The sequence below is a fragment of the Astatotilapia calliptera genome, chromosome 5 (assembly GCF_900246225.1).
Source record: "Astatotilapia calliptera chromosome 5, fAstCal1.2, whole genome shotgun sequence".
Taxonomy (NCBI): Eukaryota; Metazoa; Chordata; class Actinopteri; order Cichliformes; family Cichlidae; genus Astatotilapia; species Astatotilapia calliptera.
In genome coordinates this window covers 13,743,528-13,767,516 of record NC_039306.1, presented here as the reverse complement: position 1 = coordinate 13,767,516, position 23,989 = coordinate 13,743,528, and the positions used below count along the sequence as shown (strand labels likewise).

The 23,989-nt window shown below is 40.5% G+C and overlaps 1 protein-coding gene across 5 annotated transcripts in view; it reads left to right on the top strand.

The window, feature by feature from the left end:
* Window positions 1–23,989, top strand: part of raly (RALY heterogeneous nuclear ribonucleoprotein) — a 130,276-nt gene that overhangs the window by 52,626 nt on the left and 53,661 nt on the right. The window contains exon 1 of one of the 5 annotated variants that reach the window (XM_026167345.1): window positions 18,147–18,241. The exons of the other annotated variants lie outside the window; for them this stretch is intronic. The gene's annotated coding sequence lies outside the window, so the exon portion shown is untranslated. Of the gene's footprint in view, window positions 1–18,146; window positions 18,242–23,989 lie in introns of those variants that run through there. 5 annotated transcript variants of the gene reach the window in all.

Sequence of the window (23,989 nt, the reverse complement as noted above, 5' to 3'; positions counted from 1 at the left end):
AAGATGCTAACCATCGCACAAAATGTTGGACTTCTGGACATGCTATAGGAGGGTAGAAGTTACCGTATTTTTTGGATTATAAGGCACATTAAGTGAAACAAAACAGTCAGATAAGTCAAACTTTACGCAACTCATTCTTTTTGCTTCTTCTACTTCCGTACCATTGATTCATTAACCCTTTAAAGCCGGTCAGAGCGGGCACGCTCCGTTTTGCGTAACTATTTTTAAATCCCTGTAAAACCGGAACCATGTAAGCTAGCGCAATAATGTTTTTTGCATATGAAACCAGAGGAGTTGTACTTACATCTTATGCCATCAGCTTGTCCTAGGTCACGGTTTCCTTCCACATATGGCTTTGCAAAAACTGCAGAAAAAGCACTTGTAGCAACAAAAACATAATATTCCAGAAACACGCTTTGCCGATCCGATCAGCTGTTCATAACACTTCCTACGTTAGAATAGACATCAGCGCGAACTATCGCATGTCCGCCATTACCTGCCTGAAACCGGAAGTGACATAATTTCGCAGAAAATGTAGTTTTTTACCTTCGGGGCCTTATAAGCCTATACTGGTGTTTTTAAAAATTATGTTTGACTTCATGCTTTTCTGAATAGTTTCTGGAATGCGTAGAACTCAAATTGCACTGCTGGAAATAGTTTATTTTTATGCAAATGCTTTTTGTTTGCAAATTTGCATTATAATATTTATTTTCGTTTTTCCTGCAGGACATAAAAATTGGTGTATCTCAAAATTAAAACTATGAATACACTCAAAATACATTTATTGTTTTTGGAAACTATTTTGTGCAACTTTTTTGTATTTACAGTTTTGAGGGATAAGCCTCTTAAATTTCTCTAACTAGAAATTTATATAAAATTTATGTAAAAAAATTAATTTATGTAAAAAAAAAAAAAATTGTAGTTTATTGCACTTTTTTGCAATTTATGTAGTTATTATGGACTTAATGCAGACATATTATTACAATTTGGGCTATAACTGTTGTATTGATGTATAACAACTTGAAATGCTCCCAAAAATGGCACTACAGCATGTAAAAATATAAAGATAAGCTCTGGCGTACTTGGTTCTATGGTAGGTCTTAAAGGGTTAATGTTGAATTCTCTGGCAGCTGCTCTATTCCCATGTTCTGGACCTGAAAACAGGGTTTGATCTTTGGTTTTATTCTATAATACTGGACCTTTCTACGAAGGTTTGAACTTTGAGGGTGTTTAAACAAGAGAGAAAAGTGTGAAAATGTTCATCCCTGTCTGAGAAAAGTGTATAAAGTGTGTAGTTAGGGGTTTTACAGCCTTAAAACATCTATAATAATTGTAAAAAATAAAGTTGGCTACTTCGCAGATTTCACCTATCGCGGGTTATTTGTAGAATGTAACTCCAGCAAAAACCAAGTAACCAACAGTAACCTACATTTTTACATTGTTACCCTTCTTCCCATGTTAATGAATACTGTGTCACAGGCTGGGTCTGTGACCTAGCATTTTGAGTTTATTTTGTATTTTTGATTTCTTATGTTATATTGGAAATATGTTAAGTTCTCATGTTGCTGTTAGAAGTTAGGATGTAGTTGATTTCATTCTAGTTTTTGTTCTTCTATTACTCTATGTAGTCTGTCTTGTCCTCAGTGTTTTATTGTTAGTTATGCCCGTGCTCTCATCTCCCTTATCTGTTCTCATGTGTCTCTCCTTGTGTTTTATGTCTGTTCCATATTGTCAGGCTTGTGTTGCAGTGTCTACATCTCTCAATGTTTCCTGTTTTATTTTGAAGAGTCGGGTGTTTCCATGTTGTATGTGTTTTGCTATACTTCCCCTGTGGCGTGTTTCCACTTCCCCTGAGGAGCTCTTGTGTGTTTTTAGTCTGTGTGTTTTCATTCAGTCTTTGTCAGGTCGTCTGTCTATCTCCCTCCATGTCATGTCAGGTTAAAGTATTTCATGACTCTGTTGAGGTCATGTTCATGTAACTTTGTCAAAATTGTCATAGTCTAGATTTTTCCAGTTTAGGTTTTAGTTTAGGTTTTGCCTCCCGCTGTGACACAACGGGGCTGTTAATTAACAAAAAAAATAATCTAATTTGGAAATAAAACAGAACTAAAGTTGCCTCATAACTCAGTGTGATTGAGTGTTTTCTATTTATTATCTGTGAAATCTCCTTTATCTTTTATTATGACACTGAGAATTTCCAGGAAAAAAACAAAAGGCCATTAAATGAGCACTGAGTTCCCATCAGCCCCCCTGTCAGCTGAGTTTGCCTGTTATTTGTTTGTTTGGTTCTAATTGGTGCAACATCCAGCCTCAGCTTTGGGCTGCGATTGTGAGAGACTGATCACAAAGAGGCTGCAGTATAAGCAATATGCCAACTACACTGTTTAATGATGAGTGCCAGGAGCGTGTGCTGTGCAGTCTCTCTCTTTCTCTCTCTCTCCATATGTGTGTTTGTTTAGAGTGAAGCTATGCATGTTTGTTAAGAAAAATAATGAATATCGTGGTTCTACATAATAATGAAGCAATAAATAATAAATGTCTCAAAAGACTGGAATCTTACTCTTACATCATTCTTATATCATTCAGTTCTGCTGTTATTTGTTTCAGAAGTCACTTTTCATATCGATAGTTTTATTAACTCTAAATAAGCAAAAAGAAAAAATTAATTTTTTTGACTGCTGTTAACTTCAGAAGTAAAAATGATCAAATTAACTTCATGAGTTTATATTCAGCAACTTGTATAGTCTGATTCCATCACAATCAACTGACAACAGAAATACTTTGTAAAGTGTCTCTATGCACACTCATATTTTAGATGAAACTTTCATATCAGACGTCATTTTTAGAAATAAATCAGTTGTTCCTCTGAGGGAGTATGGTTTATGGTTATAATAAATATCAGAGAGAAACTCAGATGTGGTTCAGTTTTCTACAGGGGCTCTACTATTCATTCTTTTGAAACCCATGGTTTTTATCACATGTTTGGCTCTCTCATCAACCAACCTCCATCCGCAGTTCCCCAGCAAGCAACACACTGCATTCTAACATCACCAAGGTTAGCTATGAAATAGATTGAGCACTTTAGAGAATAAGGAATTATATATTTTTTGGGTTATTTTAAGACAAAATCAGAGCTATCACTGCAGTCAGACATGAACATGTGCCTTGTACCATACCAATAAAAAAGATGAATGTCTGATTTAGACAAGTGCTTCTCAACCTATTCCTTGCATGTCCTACTTCATAAGCAGAGAAAGGTTCACAGGCCACACTCTAAAATTTCTATTAACAATAAAAATAACTAAATAAATAAATAAAAGGAATCTTATACTCAGCTTAGCTTCACCACACGTTCTCATCTTGGTTACTCTTCTGTGATTTTTCCCAACATGCCAAAGAAGAGTTAGGTTAGTCATTATGAAAGTTGTTATGAAACTTTTTTGGGGTTCAATTTGGTGTTGATGTAATGTGCATGTAATGGATACATAGTGGTGATTGTGTCTATGGAGTTAGGTTTTCTTTTGAGCACTAAAGTAGCTAGCTTAAATGGCATTGGTCAACTGTTTCTATCAAAAATAAGTTTATTATTTATTTATTTATTTATTTATCGTGATTTTGGGGACTTATTTCAACTTTGTATTGAGGCTGAGAGAAACAAGGAAACAAGGACTGCCTTCCATTCCAAAAAGACACATTGGACCAGATTACAGCATGCTGTCTTTATCCTTTCATGTATGCTCACAGTCTCCAGCATCCTTCTGCATTCTGCCTGGATGTCCTCACATTTCTGCACTTTTCCTGGGTGAAACATTGTATTATTGTTTTTGAGCTGAATACCAAATATCTGTGTATGATTTGCAGCAAAATAGTAAAAGTAGTCATTTTTGTTATTAATATTACACTGGAAAAATGTTTTCCATCATTGTTATTAGGTTTGTATAAATATGACTGCTAAACATATTTACAAAAAGGCTTTTTTAAACTGTTTGATATTTGATATGAAGACATCAAAAATATACAAACTAGAGATATAGAATATCTTTAATTTTAACATATTTTGATGAGAAATATCTTAAATCATGGTGATTTTAAAAAATGTCTAAGAATTATATTAATATAAAAATAACAAAAGCATGTCTTCTTCAATTATGGGGTCCATCTTTTGTGGGATTTATATTTCTCCTATATAAGTATCATAACCCCAAATCAGGATAGATCCTGATCTGAGCATTACCTCACAGGATGTAGCACAAGTTTATTCTCAAGAATCCCAAATACATTATAATCCTGCCTATACCTCAGGCCTCAGTATTCCAGATGAAAAACAAGCTAAAATTAGAAAATAATTGAGATGTGTGCTGCGCATGGGCTGATGTCAGGTCAGAAGCAGCTGATGAGCCCAGCATTGCAAGTCCATCTCAGTTTGTTTTGATTGGAGTGGACTGCAAATGGCTTGGTTAGGAGAGACAGAAAGGAATCAGCTGCCAATGACAATTGACTTAGACCGGCACTGATCCATGTGAAAGACAGAAAGCACTCAGCCTTCAGTATGAGTGTGTTTGTGAGGGATTCGGTTGAAATCAAGTAGCAATGGAGCATTTGTTTTTAAGAATGAGTGTGTTTTGGTGCGTCTAGGTGAGTAGGCTATGTTAAAATCCAAAGTATCCCCGTGTGGTAATCACGCATGTATGCACGGGTGTATGTTGATTATGTGTAAATGTAGTGTGATTGAGCAGGAATTATAATCAGAGCTTTCAAAGTTTCTCATTAGAATTCAAGGTTGCTGTAAAACATGTCCTTATACTAATGCATGAGAATATGTCCACTGACAGTGACTTTAAAAAAACAACACACTATATGTGAGGGAATGCAAAAAATAACACGACTCTTCCCACAATTTTACTGTTTTTAAGTGATGCGGTATGAATAACGACAAAGTCTGCATTTGTGCTAATGAAGCAAATCAAACACAAAATTCCTACTTTTCAGTTCATTTGTTTGATGGGAAGATTGTGATGCATCTTTAACCTGCAAAGCCCACACTCAGCTGTAGTGTCTTCTGTCAGTGCTTAGAAGAAACGCTTAAAAAAATGCACTCTGTCATGGAAATATGTTAAAACAGGTCACTACAGCATAAATTCCATCCCAATTGATGCAAGGTTTGGAGTACATGTTATTTTACCAGACAAATCCAGAGTGGACGGATTTTAACAGCTCAGTCTTTAATCTCCTCTAGGGTGCTGAATTAAGTGTTGATCCCATAATCCACAACTGCAAAGGTGAAGGTGGTGAAAAACAAGTAAAACACAAGAAAGAAATCAGTTTAGACAAGTCGTATGTATATAAGGTATTTATAACTGTACTTTTATTAATCAAGGACACAGACCTCGGCATATTCAGGTGTATTTCTGTGGCCATGTAAAATATTTCCGCTCACTTTGATGAAAGCACAGTAGTTACCACACAGACATGACCCTCAACGGCCATCACTATGGTAAAGCCACAAGACACACTCTTGACTTAAAACTAAAGCATTTTCAAAGCAATTTAATAATGTCTGATCACATCTAATTAATCAGTTCACTACTGCTTACATTTTTTACTAATGTTTATTATATGACTACCACAAAGCTACACGTGAAATAACAGGTTAATATGTTCAGCTCCTGTGCTCCCTTGAACAATGTCTAGTGAAAAGAAATTGAATTACAAAAAAAGAACCAGGGTTATTTTATTCAGCTATGAAGGTAACATGAACTGAGAGATAAGGGGTTCAATAAAAAGCTTACAGCTGACCAAAGGAGGCAAACTGGTTGCTAAGCTGCTAATTCAAGTTGATGAATGTAAAAAATTTTCATCTTAATTTGGCTCTAAAAGGAGTACACTGCAATTCTTAAACATTATGGTTAGACTGATTTTCATGTTAAACACTGCTCAGCTTGTGAGAATGGTGGTTGCTTAGAATTTATATGGGAGACCCTGCATTATGCACCGGAGGTGTGGCTCTTTGATGATATGGTTGTTTACCAAGCAGGAAGAGCAATGGATGTATTTATTTATTGGTCTGATGATTTAATTTTATCAATAGACAGACTGAAAAATGATGATGTTGTTGTGTCTCATTTCCTGGTGCCTCAGTTGTGAAGAATTATTATGCTTTTAGTCCTTCATTCTTCTGATGGACAAAGAAGAGCAACTTTAAATCAGGAGTGATTTCAAATGGTTTGTTGGCTTGCTGTGAAAAAGGGCCCTTTTTTTCATTATACGACCTAAGAGTAAGGTCTACTTTTTGAGGAATTTGGTACAAGTACAACTTGATATTAAATCAATAAAAACTGCACAACTGAACTCGTGCTTTTATTTACTTGACTATATTGTACAGCAGTTTGTATATTATGATTTGTCAACAGTCAATTTGTTGTACTCCACTCCAATGCTTTTACAATAAAACATTTTTGAAACAAAGCAAAGTGAAGAGCTGGAGGGATGAGGCAGGGAAGCCTTGATGGAGAGAAAAGGACTGAAGGTGGAGAAAGAGAGAGAGAAAGAGAGAGAGAGACAAAGAGAGGTAAGGCTGTAATGAAAGAGGTATTGATTTTCTATAGAGGCTCTTTAATCAGAAGCTGTACTGACACATCCTGCTGGAGGATATATACATGTGTGTGTGTTTGCATGTTTCTGTGCAGGGCCAAGTATATTCAAATACACTTCATTTCATTGTAGACACTTTCAGTTTGTGTCTGGGTTTCATGTTGGTTGTGTGTTCCAGTGTGCATGTTTTGTTTTTTTTTTTTATATATATATGTCGTGTGTGTGTGTGTGTGTGTGGGGGGGGGGGGGGGGGCAGGCAGTAGATAGATAGATGAGGCTGCCCAGTAGATGGATGAGTGGAACAACCACTCGTTCATCATCTGGAGAACAAGGAATTCAGGAAATGCTGTGAGAGAGAGGGGAGGGGATACAAGGGAGGGAGGAAGAGGAGGGATGATGATGAGGATAGAGGAGAAAGGGAAGGTGCAGAAGGAAGAAGAGTTGCGACAGTGTGAAAGAAATGAATGAAAAGAAGAGAATACGGGAGTAGGAAAGGGAAAATGGAGGAAGAGAGAATGAAATGCAATTAAAAAGTCATGAAAAGGGGAGACAGGGAAAATTGGTGGGTGAAAAGAGCAGAAGTTTAAAGGGTAGAAAATCAAATGGAGAGGGACAGAAGAAGGAGAGGGTTTTATGAAACAAGAACTCTAGGGAATGTTAGAAGAGAAAAAGGAGGGATAATAAGGAAGGAAAGGAAGAAAGAAGGGAAAGTCAGGGAGGGAACAGCAGACATGACAGGAAATGAAAAAGAAAAATAAGGTGAATCACAACATTATGAAGAATTATAAAGTTGGTAGATTAGTTAAAGATGACAAAAAAAATAGGATTTTGGTTTTTTTGCTGACTTTTTGTCATTTACATTTTAACTAGTATAGCTATTGGTATTGATTCACTTCTTCAGGGTATCAGAAAAATCAATTAGCAGCACCTTGATTATTGATGATGTGTGGGTCTGTATTGGTTTAGAAAATTATGTGCTGCATTGTGATAAAAAATGTAAAAGGTTCTCTAGAAAGACCTAAAATAGACAGTAATTCATTCAGTATTTATTGTTGATTTGAATGTGCAATATATGCTGATTCTCAAGCTTGTGCTTGAGCTACAAACTAACTGGAATTTTGCGTACACTTGTGCGTTTTTAAAAAGTATCATCATGAATGTTGGAACTGAAAAAAAGTGAAATGAGCAGATAAATGCAGCCCGAATAGGAAAGTTGGACTACAGCCATTCCACCTCTAGTCAGCTCAAAATGGAGGCGGATACATTCATTCTTGAGGATCTATAAATTTTTTATTTAATGAAATGTAGGTTGCCCTCTTATTAATTGCCTACCTGAGCTCATAGTGAACAGATGTTGAGTCTGCAGTGATTGCAAAGCAGAAAACAATGCAGTATTGATCCGTTCATTGGCTTCCCTGGTTCCAGGAACAACAGTTCATTAATGCAGTCTAAGAGGGACTATCTGTCTCTATTACTGCCTTGTTGGCCTGCATGGCAATGATTTATAGGCAACCTGTGGACGCAGTGGAGACAGCTAATGTTGCCCTGAGTGGGAATTGAGGACTTATCTGTGGTGAAGCCTGTGGTGAACGGTGGGCTGTCGAACATGTAACTATCACCATTAGAAGCTGTAATATCGTCAGAATCCTTTTCTCAGCCACTTACCAAACACATGCAGCTTCTATAACTTTTTTCTTTTATTTCATTCATTTCTTACTTGCCTTTCTGTCATGGTCCTGGGTCGGTGACCCAGCGCTTTTAGTTTGTTATCATTTTCCAGATGATGATTGTTTAAGTTCTGTGTTATTTTCGATCTGCCTCTGAGTCTGCGTCTGTATCTGTCTGTCTATGGTGTCTCCCCATCTGTTTGTGAATCTGTCTGTTTAGTTCAATGTCTTGTCTGGTTCCATGTATCTGAGTTTCCTGTTTTATTGTGAAGGTCCGTGTCGTATGTGAGTGTGATCAGTTTACGTTTCCCCTGTCCCGTCAGCCCAGATTCCTCCCAGCTGTGTTGCCCTCCTTTCTCTCATCCCCTGATTACTGGTGTGTGTATTTAAGCCCTGTGTGTTCTCCTGCCTGTTGCCGGTTCGTCTGTGTAACTCCGCGTCAGTCTGTGTTCCTCGGTGTCCTGCTCGTCTCTCTGCCTCTCTTCCCTTTTTTGTTTCATCTCAGGTTTGTCATTTAGCTTTCCCAGTTCAGGTCTTTAGTTTTGTCTTCCCTCTTGCCTGTTTTGCCTTCTCACCACTGTGTAAATAAACTCACTGGCATCTCATCCACTGCCTGCATCTTGGGTCCTTCTTCTAACTCCACACGGCTCGCCTCGGCAGCCGTGACAGTACGAACCGGCCAAATATGGACCCAGCGGCATTCGCACCTTCCAAGGAGCTTCGGGAGGAATTAACCGATTCAGTTTCCAGATGGACTAATCTGTGGCTAGAGCATGAGGGGGAGGAATTTCGTCATGCTCTGGAGGCCCGAATACAGCGGCTAGTTTCCAATCACCCCTGGTTGCTGGATTCACTTCACCCACTCCTACAGGACTTCATCCTCAACACGCTTCATCTTCACCCTCCAACTGTGACAGCTGACCTGCCTGGCTTACCGGAAGATTCTCTCCCCAGTCCACCAGAGGACTCTCTGCTGGACGCAATGCCGCCCGATCAGTCGGCTTCCCCCTCCTTCCGGGCAAAACGGCGGTCACGCCGCCGTCATCCTTCGCTTGCCAAACCAGCTCTCGGGGTCAGTGAGAGTGACGGTTTCATGTACATGCAGCCCCCCAGTGGCCAGCTCACACCAGCCCAGGCTTTTTACAAAGCACTGGGAATCATCCTCATTCCACCCAGCCCATCCACCTCACAGCAGGAGCAGCCACTTCAGAGCTGCCTCGCATCACCGTCCGCTTCCCCGGCCACTCTCGCCCCTTCTCCCAGGCGGAAGCGACGTCCGCACGGCCGTCAGTTACCGGCGGATTCCGTGAGTCAGGAGCGCAGTGTTTTTTCTGCTCCATCTGAGCGTGCATTCATGAACACTCTGTCAGTTTTTCCTGAATCTAGTAATCCAATACCAGTCAACTCAGGGTTATTCAAATTTGAAAAGAGTAATTCGGAAACTGTTAATTCTTTGTCTGATACTCCAAGGTCCGTTAACACTCGCTCTGAGGATCTAGAGGACTGCTTTCATTCTGCCTCTTCCGAGTCCTCTGTTATGCCAACCCGGACTTTCAAACCAAAATCTGGAAATAAGAAAGACTATCTACCAGAAGCTCAGTTAGCCGCCCGGCCAGAAGCTCAGTTAGCCGCCCGGCCAGAAGCTCAGTTAGCCGCCCGGCCAGAAGCTCAGTTAGCCGCCCGGCCAGAAGCTCAGTTAGCCGCCCGGCCAGAAGCTCAGTTAGCCGCCCGGCCCGAAGCTCAGTCGCCACCTCCACCACCGTTGTCATCACAACCATTATGTCAGTCACCCTTAGTCCAGCCTCCTGTTCAGCAGCCGCTAGCCCGGCATCCTGTACCAATTGCTCCACCTGTAAAACAATACAAGTCAATTCAACCCGAAAAACACCATTCCTCGCCCGTCCATTCCAAGCAGAGGGACACACCTAGTAATAATGTCAACACTCCTCAAAGGCTGGCCAGTTCTGAAACTGAGGTGCACTCCAGGGCCTCCCCAGAGGCTGGGTTTCAGCCCCCAGCAGACTCCGGACCCCTGGAGGTTAAGAAGCCAGCTGAGGGCCGCACCCGGCTGTCGCTGCCTGAGAAGCGTCTATGCTCTATGCAGCTGCAGCCTGCTATGTGTTTGCCAGAGGCCACCGTGCCTGCTGGTCCTGTCCTGTCCCTGCCAGAGGCCCGTGCGCCTGCTGGTTCTGTCCTGCCCCTGCCAGAGGCCCGTGCGCCTGCTGGTCCTGTCCTGTGCCTGCCAGAGGCCCGTGCGCCTGCTGGTCCTGTTCTGTGCCTGCCAGAGGCCCGTGTGCCTGCTGGTTCTGTCCTGTGTGTTCCAGGGGCCCCTGTGCCCACTGGTCCTGAGACTGTTCTCACTGGAGGGCCCGAGGAGCCCGTCCAGCCTTTTGCATCATCAGCTGGGGGGCCCGAGGAGCCCGTCCAGCCTCCTTCCTCGTCAGCTGGGGGGCCCGAGGAGCCCATCCAGCCTCCTTCCTCGTCAGCTGGGGGGCCCGAGGAGCCCGTCCAGCCTCCTTCCTCGTCAGCTGGAGGGCCCGAGGAGCCCGTCCAGCCTTTTGCATCATCAGCTGGGGGGCCCGAGGAGCCCATCCAGCCTCCTTCCTCGTCAGCTGGGGGGCCCGAGGAGCCCGTCCAGCCTCCTTCCTCGTCAGCTGGGGGGCCCGAGGAGCCCATCCAGCCACCAGCTGCTCCACCAGCAGCCTCATCCACGCTTGCAGCAGCAGTTTCATCCATGCCGCCACCTGCTTCAGCGCCTCCGTCTGCATCCTCCACGCCGTCGCCTGGTCCGGATTCAGCCTCCTCAGCGTCGCCTGGTCCAGCGCATGCTTCGGCTTCATCCGCTTCACCTGGTCCAGCCTCCGTGTCTTCATCCTCGCCTGGTCCAGCCTCCGTGTCTTCATCCTCGCCTGGTCCAGCTCCCGCATCACCTGCAGTGGCCTCCTCTTCAGCTTCAGTATCAGCTGCTTTGCCTGGTCCAGCTTCAGCATCCTCATCAGCTACTTTGCCTGGTCCAGCTTCAGCATCCTCATCAGCTGCTTTGCCTGGTCCAGCTTCAGCATCCTCATCAGCTGCTGCCTCGCCTGGTCCGGCCTCTGCTTCTGCTTCAGCCTCGCCTGGTCCGGCCTCTGCTTCTGCTTCAGCCTCGCCTGGTCCGGCCTCCGCATCCTCATCAGCCTCGCCTGGTCCGGCCTCAGCTTCCTCATCATCCTCATCAGCCTCGTCTGGTCCAGCCTCAGCTTCCTCGTCATCCTCATCAGCCTTGTCTGGTCCAGCCTCAGCTTCCGCCTTGTCTGGTCCAGCCCCAGCTTGCGCCTCGCCTGGGGCTGCAGGGGCCACGCAGCCTTCAGGTCCCCTACTACCACCTCCACATCTTCGGTCATCTGCCAGGCCGCTTGTTGGGCATCTCCGCCACCGTGGACGCCCTCCTGAACGCCCTCCTGAACGCCGCCACTGCCTTCCGTGTGGCCGGCCTCCGGACTTGTTTCCACGCCGCCGTTGCCGTCCACACGGTCGGCCCCCAGAACTGTTTCCACGCCGCCGTTGCCGTCTGCACGGTCTGCCCCAGAACTGTTTCCACGCCGCCGTTGCCGTCCGCACAGTCGGCCCCCAGAACTGTTTCCACGCCACTGCCTACTGCGTGGCCGGCATCCGGACCTGCCCCGTTGCCATTCGCATGGTCGGCCTCCTGAACTTGACCATCTGGGCCTTTTTGGACTCTGTCCCTCCGTCCTGGGCCCCCTCCGCCCGCCCTGGTCGGGTTGTTTTCTGTTTTGTTTTGGTCCGTTTTTTTCGTTTCTGCTGGGCTGTCTGGTGCCAGCCCTTGAGGGGGCGGTACTGTCATGGTCCTGGGTCGGTGACCCAGCGCTTTTAGTTTGTTATCATTTTCTAGATGATGATTGTTTAAGTTCTGGGTTATTTTCGATCTGCCTCTGAGTCTGCGTCTGTATCTGTCTGTCTATGGTGTCTCCCCATCTGTTTGTGAATCTGTCTGTTTAGTTCAATGTCTTGTCTGGTTCCATGTATCTGAGTTTCCTGTTTTATTGTGAAGATCCGTGTCGTATGTGAGTGTGATCAGTTTACGTTTCCCCTGTCCCGTCAGCCCAGATTCCTCCCAGCTGTGTTGCCCTCCTGTCTCTCATCCCCTGATTACTGGTGTGTGTATTTAAGCCCTGTGTGTTCTCCTGCCTGTTGCCGGTTCGTCTGTGTAACTCCGCGTCAGTCTGTGTTCCTCGGTGTCCTGCTCGTCTCTCTGCCTCTCTTCCCTTTTTTGTTTCATCTCAGGTTTGTCATTTAGCTTTCCCAGTTCAGGTCTTTAGTTTTGTCTTCCCTCTTGCCTGTTTTGCCTTCTCACCACTGTGTAAATAAACTCACTGGCATCTCATCCACTGCCTGCATCTTGGGTCCTTCTTCTAACTCCACACGGCTCGCCTCGGCAGCCGTGACACTTTCTTATTTAGTGTTTTGCAGAATTTAAAAAAAAAAAAAAAAATGGGACAGTAAATAATAGCTCTTCTTGCAAAGGGTGCTGGACATCAAATAATTGCCATTGTGCCAAAGGTCACACAGTGGTAAGTAGAGTTTGCAGGTAGTTAGTGTAAACTTGAAGCTAGTGTTGTTGTAACTTTATTTGTTGCAACAGTTAATTGTGCCTCAGCAATAAGTCTCTTTACACTTCTGTGATACTGTATATCTGAAGGAACTTACCTTTTTTCTTGTTCTGTTTTCCTTGACCGTTGTATTGTTTTGCTCGAGGCCTGACTGGACTTAGACTGTCCATTTCTTCTCTAAAATTGTGGGGAGTTTATTTTATATTAATTTAAGTCAAAGAAACTTGGACTTAAAAGACTTTTGTGTGACAATATGTTCATGGTTGTAAGGGAAATCTTTTTAAACCTATTGCAGGATTGGACCAAGTGCATCCCAATGAATATGGTGAGGAAATTTAATCAAATGACAACAGTAAGGATAAAAGCAATGCATTCATTTAATCCCTGCACTCACACACTTACATGTTTAATACATCTCAAATTGTTCTATACAAAGACAGCATGCTCCAGTGGCCAGTATTTAGTGGTATATTAACTCATTCACTGCCAGCCATTGGCAGTGAATGAGTTAAACCCATTGACTCATTCACTGCCATTGACGGCTATAGACGTCAATGGCAGTGAATGAGTTAAATGGCTTACTCAGTGAGACCTCAGCACTGGGATTTATAGCAGTTTGCTGGTGTTTTACTTCTTCTAATTAACCACATTTTATGCCAGAAAATCGTTCTAAATTTTTTACATCGAATTTCAAATAACATCAGATAAATAGCAAATAACAATGCCGTGCTCTTGCAAGTAATGGTGTTTATTTCTAGGAAGTTCAATTTGGTTGGACACTGTAAAATGAGAACTATCTATACTTTGGAAACTATTGAAATATGGTGCCCAAAACCCTGAAGCTGCTTTTAAAATATTAAACATACATCATCGCAGTCTGATGTTCAAAGCACTCCAGAAATTATTTTATGATGAAAGGCTGTAATGTGCTTATTGTGGTCCCTGTTGCCTGAAGAAAACAAACCACCAAACAACAAAATGAGGCCAGAAATGAAAGGTACCCTGCCACCGAGTTTAGAGTGGTGTTAGAGTAGTGTTTTCCCTTACTATGAAAGTCACAAAAAACAAACAAACAGAGTAAGACTGGAGGAAAGGCAGCAAGAGTTTTCTGGTAATTGTTAAATTATCCATTTTGTTTATTTTCCTTTAAGAAATTAAAGGATCACACTCATTTTCCAAAATACATCTATTATTCATTGCAGCTCTCTCGCTCCACAAAATTCGCTGGCGAGTCCTGAATCAAAAGTTGATATACAAACAAGTCGTGCATCATCAGACTGTATTACTGATGGCAATTCTCACAATAAGAATTACAGTCTATACCACGTGTTCTCAAGCCTTTCATTTAGTGCTGAATCACAACAGCTGGATACAGTTAATGTATTTTGTAAAAGTTCTTCAGTCATTTTGGTCAAATCAATCCGCAATTAGAATAGTATAATTATTCAGACAGGGATGACTACATGACAAGTGTTTTTATTGTAACACCTTATGTGATTTTAAAATCTAATAAAAGCTTCAATGAAAGTAAAAATTTTTTTTTAAATGAAATCTAAACAGAAATGAGAGAACTTAGAAATCACCCAAAGACTCTAAATAAAAATAAAAACTGATGCTAATTACAAATGTCACAATCTTTCTTTTTTCCTTTTTCCATTTTGATATTTAGTTTATACCTTTCTGATTTAGTGTTCAGGCTTTTGCACTTCGTGGTGTAAATAATTGATTTCTTGTGTTTTTGTTTATTCTTCACTCACCTATACTTTCTTATCTCTTAATGTCAAATTGTCATCTCTGTGTTCAGTATTTCATTTAGTTATTTCCAGTTGTACTTGCATAGTCCTCCGTCTTCTGTGCCTTGTTGTTAGTTTTATTTCCTTTGTGTCATTTGTATTGATTAGATTAAGCTGTTCCTCATTTCCCACTTGTATCCTCGTTTGCTCTGATTACCCTCAGTGTCTCTGTATGTATATATAGCCCTGCTCTTGTGTTTATTTGCTGTGTGTGCTTGTTGTGTTAGCCTGCACTGGTTGTTACTGCTTCATTGTCTCATGCCTGTTTGAGTTTTGTGTACTATCTGCAGCCAACCTTAATAAAGGCTAGTTTTTGTGTTCTTTTAGCTTTTGTTTTGAGTCTCTTGTTTGGGTCAAATTCCTGCAAACCATGACAGCTATATTAACCCAGCTTGTAGTTCTGATGAGTACCTCCCTTAAACTAATTTTTGAGCCACTTTTTTAGTTATTAACACATTCATACTGAAGATGAAGGTAATTAAATTATAATTTGTATGACATATTTAGAATCAGAATACTTTATTGATCCCTGGGGGAAATTTTTTTTGTTTTGTTACAGCGCTCCATTATAAACCAACATTAAGACAAGACAGACAATGCGCTAACTAAGAGTATTAAGCTATACTGGGTGGCAGATTAACAAACCTAAAGAAGCCTCCTTCAACTCATCAGCATATAATTCCTTTAACTTGCCTTTAAAGAAATGTGTAGCACAGCCAAATGCTATATGCATCCATTCACTGAACCTCACCCAATACCCCCAATTTATGCTATACAACAGGGGTGGGCAGCTCAAGGACCGGTGCCCTGTAGGGTTTAGATGAGTCCTTGATCCAACACATGTGATTTAAATGGCTAAATTACCTCCTCAACATGTCTTGAAGTTCTCCAGACACCTGGTAATGAACTAATCATATGATTCAGGTGTGTTAACCCAGGGTGCTAGCTAAAACCTGCAGGACACCAGCCCTTGAAGCCTGCAGTTGTCCACCTCTGCTATACATGCTTTCAAACATTAATTCATTCATGCATTGCATTCAATTCTTTAATTGTGTACTATTTTTTTTTCAGTCATTTTTTAATTTTTTTTTTTTTTTTGTTCACTTTTCCTGACAATGTTTGACAAGCAATAGATACTGTCTTCTTCCAGTTAGAGTAGAAAAGGCAACAGTGGCACTTTTATTGCACGAAGAAAACCATCAGGTGGGCGGCTGCATTCTTTCTCTAACAAAATGGATTGTGATATGAACTTCACTATACCCTCACTGGAAGACTCAGAGGCCAGTAATGGGTTGTTGTGATCAACTCGACTTGTATGTGGTTTTTGGATGACTGCTGTAAATGTTTAAGATTCTAACTGCAGTGAAGTGTAATGAATCTTGAATGGACTTCATATTCATAGTATATTTATCATCCTCAGGTTATAGTCTAACGAGATACTGTTTCTATAGTAACAGATAAATGGGCTCTCCCTGTTTTCCTTTCTTGCTCTGGACTCCAAAGCCACATTTCTCTGCACAGTTCACCAAATCTCAGTGATTCTACATGAATGCAGCTCGTAGGCTGCTGGGACTTGAAGTGGCATCAGTCACATGGCTCTGTGCTGATCTGTTGGTAAAACAATGGGGGGGGGGAGGTGGCGTTAGGAGAAGGAATGACAAACAAACAGGGCTAAAGAAAGAGACGAAAAAAATGCAAAAGGGTACAGGTGGAGATGGATGGCTTAAATAGAAAGTGTTGTTTTTATCCTTCACTTCTCAAACTGAAAACTTGAGCTTAACTTACAGTGTTTGGTAAAAAAAAGTTATGAGAATTTTAACTTTGTTTTCATTTAAGACTCCATGGTGATTCAAAATTAGAACGTGAAATGTTACATTTTAACCGTGTGAATGAGTGATGTTTGGCCAGTTCTTCCTTCAAAAAGACTTTTAAAGGCTGTTTTTTAGGGTTAAAATTACACTTGGGTCAAATTAGGTTAAGGTAAGGTAGGGCTAGGCATTTAGCTGTAACGGCAAAGTTCAAAATAAACCAGGTGAGATTAAACATGTATCAAGTACAAAGATGTGAGTTTTTGTTTTATTGTCATTTTTAATAAGCTATTTGCATTTCTTTGAGTTAGGCTCTTAACATGTAATTTTTATGATTTGTTTGAATTTCCAGTCTTAATTCCATGCAGATTTGTGTGAAGTGTGAACTGGTGTGTATGTGCAAGTGTGTGTTTTAGCCCAGCCTCTAGCCTCGCTCGGGGGTGCAGCTTGACTCTTCAGTTATACATCAAGCCAAAAACCCAAGTGAAAGTATATGTCTCTGTGCCTTTCAAGGATCTGAGTTTATCCTCACATCCAGCCACAGCTGTTACCTCAAGCAACAATTCTGTGTACATTTGGGGCTGCATGAGTACTTGTGTCACAAGGTCTTGGGCTTTAAGAATGGACTGGGTAGGGAAAAAAACATCTCCAATGAAGGAATTTCAACTAGCTACCAAGGTGGTTTTTTGTGTCAAAGTTTAACGTGTGGTTCTGCATATGCATCACTACAAATGCACTTGTTTATATTTGAGCTCATGCACTCATCAAATATTACATTCACCAGATTTAGCTAATCTACTGAAAACATAGTGTGTGTGTGTGTGTGTGTGTGTGTGTGTGTGTGTGTGTGTGTTATATATGTTAGAGAGTGAACGAGAGGGAGAGAGTGATGGAAATATTCCTTATGCCTGTGGAACACATCATCTATTCAAGTCCAAACATATATGCGTCCAAGAGAGCGCAAGGTAAGAAAATAATTGCCAGCCTCTGCTGGAAGGTCAAATGTTCAACATATTCAACATGGGTTGTGGCTAATAAATAATGAGCCTAACACTGGTTCGACTTAAATAAACCTTTTCCTGTTATTTAATGGGCACATCTCATACACACCATGACAGTGTATCACCCTGTGTGTGTGTAGGGGGAGTCTTCATTTTACCACATTAGTCCAGTTTTGCCTTGTTATCTCTGACAAACACCCATGTTTCCTTTCCCTTTCCCTCTTTCTCTTTTTCTCACACACTCACACGCACAGAGCAACAAATGCACAAAATAGCTGTATTCACTAAAAAGGGTTAAGACACTGTCCTTGGCAGTTCAAAAAGTTCAGATCCTTCTTTCATACATACCCAATGAGTTGAATACCAGCTCCACCTCAAGTCTTCCCACTGCTGTTTGATAATCATTAACTGTCTAAATCTGTACCATGCTCCTTCGTGGGATGCACTGTATATATGTTTAACTACTGTCTCAGAAATTAGCATAGAATCTGTCATACCGACATACAGCAGACTCATGTGTGCAATCTTACACCCACCAACTGTATAGGTGGTTAGCTACTAAACAGAAACTTTAAAAAAATAGGACTAATGTGATTAGAGGTGATTTAGATGTCTTGAGTTTGCAATCCTCAGTTACCCAGAAATGAGCTCAACAGCTGTGAGGCATTAACTGCAAATATGCTGGTCACCCTTTATCTTAAACTCTGCCCGAGGGCCTTTCCCTACAGTCTGGCATTATAGCATTATATCCTGGAGTCATTACACGGATGGGTAAGTACTGAAGACAGATGAGAGCAGGAGCGATACTGAAATGGGCAATATGAATTGTATTTAAGTTACTTGCAGTATTGTTGTGCATGGCTGTCAAAAACAGATTATACTTTGGTCAAATAATCTATCACTTCCTGTGCAATTATTACTTATTCTCACTGATTTCATTATCCTATTTCTTCCCTTTCTTCAATGTTTTATGCTGCTATCTGTGATTTACTCTTAGGTTTAAGGTTAATATTAGTTTGATAACTGAGACAAAATTGTAACAGTCTTGGGTTTAGTACCTCCTGCTACTGTATCAGCCAGTGGCATCATGAAGAGTTTGATGGTCATTGCAGAACTTCTTGCAACGCAAAAGTCATACACGATTCGTTTTCTGTATACATTATTCTATACATATTTGTACTCATATAATCTTTTGTTAAATGAATCCTTTAAAAGGAGGAGAGCTAAGCTAATCTGCAAGCCTGGCAACTCCAAAGCCCAGATCAGCCGATGGCTAAACTGATGTTCTTCCAAACAACCGATTGGCAGATCTTCTCGAGGGCCGCTGTGTAAACTGCTTTAAACTGCTTTAAACTGCCCATAGTTGCTTCAAACCCAAAAGCCCCTTTGCAGCCTCCGCTTTTTTATGCTATATCTGAATCATGTCATGTCTGTCATTATGATGTCTTATTCTACTGTATGGGGGCCTCAATGCCTCAGGCTCTCTTCTTCTATTCTTGAAATTTACTTGGAAAGGTGTAAAGTGATCTCTTGGGAACTGTTTGGACAAAGCTATATCACCAAATAGAAGTTGCTAAATACGGAAATAACAATCCTTTTTGCTTGTTTTCCAGTACTTTTTTTTTCATAACCATCATGACAAGTCTCTCTCTTTTATAGAGAAAGAGAGACCTGTTTTCTCTATAATGCAAAGCTCTTGAGATGCAGAAGCCATCTTTATAGTTTTAAAGGTCAATAATGTTTGTGAACGTATCTGAGCTTGAGCCATGGGGCTGACTGTGAGAGTATTGACTGTAAGCCCATAGTGATTCTTTCTATCACAGCATTACCACCTTGGGTTGTGAGCACAGTTTGTCGAAGTAACTCTAATCCCAAATGTGCTGCTGTCTCATCTATTTATCATTATGAAGTGTTTCTCCCTGCTGCCTCCCCTGGTGGTGAAATGACCTTTCCTCACTGTGGGCAGAATCACCCGTCATCTTCCAGACTGAAATTCAACTTTTTATGATATAATTCACATTGTGGTCTCCCTTCCGAGTCACAATTTCTTTCAATTCAAACACACTTCTCTGGCTGATCTTCCTGAAAGCACATCTCTTCCCTTTTTCGGGCGCTTCACATGATCAATATTTGTAAGGCAAGGATTTTGAAACATAACATAATGAACTGGTGATCATTTAGACTGATTTTAAAATTGCATCTAAAGAAGTGTAGGCCTCATTCATCTAAGTTAAAGTCAGTTTTTATGATGCAACAACAAGAAAGAGACTGGCATCCATGGGAGGATTCTAAGGTGAAAAACAACTGCAGAACAAAAAGAACATTTTTTACTAAGCTCGTGTCACATTTGCCAAAAAAACATCTTGATGATCATCGAGACGCAGACTTCTTGCTGTTGCCTCACAACAAGAAGGTCCTAAGTTTGACTCCACCACCAGGCCGGGGCTTTTCTGTTTGGATGTTCTCCCGGTGTTTGCGTGGGCTCTCTGGCTTCCTCCCACAGTCCATGACATGCAGTTAATGGGGTTAAGTTAATCAGTGATTCTAAATTACCCATAGGTGTGAATGTAAGTGCAAATGTCTCTCTGTGTTAGCCATGTTTCAGGCTGATGACCTGTCCAGAGTGTACTCCATGTCTCGCGGTAGCTGGCATAGATATCAGCCCTGTTGTGACCCTGAGAAGGATAAGCAGAAGAGAATACATGGATCCAAAGAGGACTGGACCAAAATCCCTCCCCAGCAGTATGAAAGAGTCAATTATCAAATAAATACTTGAATGCAGTTCTTACTGGGTGGCACAAGTAGTTATTAGAATTTATTCTATGGGCTTTTTCACATAGGGCCTGTTAAAAAATGAAATCATTATTTAAAAAGTGCATTTTGTGTATACTCTATCTAATATTCAAATTTGTTTGATGTAAATGTGATAAATATGCAAAAAAAAAAAGAGGAAAATACTTTTTCACAGCACTGTATCTACAAAAGTAACATGAATTAAACATGGGTACGCTGAACGAAGCCAAGATCAGCAAACAGGAAATTACATAATGTAGGATGGCCGTGGTGAAATATATGAAATCACGCCATGGATCATACTGTGTATCACTGAGGCCCAAGGGTGACTGCCTTAAAAAACCTAATCTTTCAACAGTATTTAACTTGTCAGCTTGTCTCAGACATTTGCCTTGTTATGTTTTATTTGCAGTGGATTTTTTTTCTCATCCATTCCCATACGTTTCCAGTTGTGTCAGAACTATGCTTAATGGTAAAAAAATAATCATTGATATCAGCATCAAGATTTTGATGCATGCAAATTGTGTGTGTGTGTGTGTGTGTGTGTGTGTGTGTGCGCGCGTGCTAAAATCCTAATTATGATATTTCCAACAGTGCCTGGAGATCGCATTTGTTCCATCATTATAATCACAGCCAATTACCGTATGGTGTTAGCTTTAATTGCTAATCCTGCACACATGGGATCACTGAGAGAAACTGTGTGATTTTTTAATTTTTTAATTTTTTTACAGTTATGTGCGTGCACATGTCCAACTTTGGTATAATTAAACACTCAGGAAATAAAGCTAATTTTAGTGTAAAGCTGGGCTTTTCTCTTGCAAGACTCAGAAGGTGGACATTTTAATGAATGCGCATCGTTGAACCTGGGGAGCTTATCTGCATGTTAATCCTGCACACACAGAGCAGGGAGTAAGTCCATTTCATATTACTGTGGGGTGATTTGACTTCATTGATCTGCACTGGACTTGGCACAAGGTCAGCTTAATCTCGCAGTGTCTGTATCGTTTGCTTTAGAGCACCTACCATGGATGCTTGTTTTTTCTTGAGGTTTTGGGCACTAGGTCAAGCCATGACATGAGTTTTCAGGGAAATAAACAGTGTGTCAAATGTGGTTAATGTCTTATTTCTACAAGATGAAAGGAGTAAAAATTCCAAATATTAATGACAAATAAAAATTTAAATTAACACATTACTTTTTTTAAATAAATAAGCAGTATGTGTATGTGTGTCATTGACATCATTGACACATCATTGAAACAATTGTATTGTTTTGGTCTAAGGTTTATTTGTCTTTTTGATAGCAAGTATGACGCTCTTTTGAAGACTTTTGTGTGCAGAGGAACACAAACTGGCAACAGTGGCAACACTGTGACATCCTTAGAAAATGTAAAATATTCATTTTTGAGAATCTAAATCTGTATTCAAATATTTCTCTTGTTTTTATTACAGTTCGTAATACTGCGCCTCTGCCATTAAAAATGTTATACAATAAAGGAGTTTTGGGAAGAAGTTGGAGCAATGATAAAGGAGATTTTGTCAATTAAACTTGTGATGGATCCCAAACTTTTCCTACTGGGATTATATCCTGTAGGGTGTAACATAGATCATTTTGAAAAAATCTTCATAAACATGGGAATACTACAAGCAAAGAGAGTGATAGCTCTAACGTGGAGGAGTCTTGGCAAACCAAGTATTTCACATTGGTTCAAAGAATTGTCTTTATGTTTACCATTAGAGAAAATTACATATACTCTAAAGATAAACAAGAAATTTTCCAGAAAATTTGGGGGCGCTACATCCAGTATATTTGGAATAAAGATCTATCTGGTTTACTGTGTGAGACAGGGACAGCCTAGCTATTCCCTGTACAGGACCACAACCATATGCTGCAATCTGAAAATTATTCTTTAAAATCTGTCAGAGGTCTCATGGACTCAAGTGCTTTCATTGAATGTACCTTGTGTTTCGTTTATTGTGTAAATTTGTTTGTGCATGTACTTTATATATGTATATATGTAAAACTTTAATAAACATAATGTTGAAAAAAAATGTTATACAACTTAGCTCCATACAGATGTGCTTTGAGCTTTGAGGTTGATTGCTCTGGTCACAAGATTTTCAGAAAACTTGCTTTGACCTTGAGGTCGAAATAACTAAGATTCAAACGGACTTTTACGGCTGAGTGGCAAAGATGCATCCCTGACATGTTATCTTCAGACGTGATCTTAAAAGAACTTTGTTTTCAGAATCACTGCAATAATTAAGGTTGTGATCCAAACTGTTTAAAAAAAACCCCAACTATGCCTTGAAGCTCATTTTAGCTTAAAAGCTATTATTGATATTAAAATTAGAGTCAGTTCTCAGATTCATTGGATGCATGTGTCATTGAGCCAAAAAACTCAAACAGAGGATGTTAATTTGCTTAATGAACTTGAGGATAAGCAGAGACATATAATGTGTTTGCATTTTGTTGTTTAATGCTTGATAATGTTGATCCTATGACCCTCATCCAAGTACAGTGAGAGCCTCTTCATAGTGCATTGTGTACATTTTGTATAACCTTTTATGCTAATAAGATGTGTACCAGCACAGGAACACTTGTTATGTACCAGAAAGCTATTTCAGGAATTCTAGGCTATTTCAGTATCTACATACACTGTCAATCAATTATTTTTTTCATCTTCCTTTTGCTGAAAATATACTGTATGACTATAATTATGTTGTTTGTATGCTTTCATGCTGTAGTATGAACTTATTACCAGTTAAATGCCTTGCTAATGGTATTGTGGGATGGATAAGACTATAAACATATTTCTAGTGCCTAAAATTTTTTGTAGTAATTTACATCTGTGGGATGTTGATAAGTTCCTGCAATAGAGTGCAGTAATGCTATATTAATGGCAAACAAAATAAATAAATAAAATCCCAACCTTCACTTCAATTCAGTTCAGTGCAATTTGGCTTTATTTATATTGCGTCAATTCACAACAACAGTTGCCTCTAGGTGCTTTATATTGTTAGGACCTTAACCTTGTTATGTATGCGCAATTCAAAACAGGTCAAAACCTGTTTACATTTACCAAAGTCGTCATTCATTTTTCTTAATGCATTTACCACCCCCCACACACACCCATACACATAAACACACTGGATGTGCTGGATCAACACTATTCTGTTGTCCACTAATTGTGGACCTCTAAAACAAACAAACACACATACACACACATGCACACACAGCCATAAACACACACAGGTCCTCAAGGCCAAGCTCAATTTGATTTATTAGAGTTTCACCAATCAGTTTTAAGACAGCTCTGTCACTGGGAAGGTCAGTGGAGAAAGGACGAGAGATCATCAATGCACACACACACGCGCACATGTACACAAAGGAAGTTGGTTTTACCTGACTTTTTAACCTTTTAACTTTTCTCGAGTTGCAGGTCTGAAACTAAAAAATTGGTTTAATACTCACAAACATGCCCCCCCCAAACTCACACACACACACACACACACACTCAACAGTGCTGAATCATAAAAAAAATCTTGCTTCCTAGAACTCTAACTCATTGCTGGATATTTCTACTGATAGAGAGGAAAGGAGAAGATATACCATGACCAAAGTTATAATTACAGAAAAGTGTACACCAACATATTTATCAGAATTACCTTGTTTTTTTTAATCACTTGTGCCTCTTTGTGTATTATACAATATGCAGTGGGTGAGGG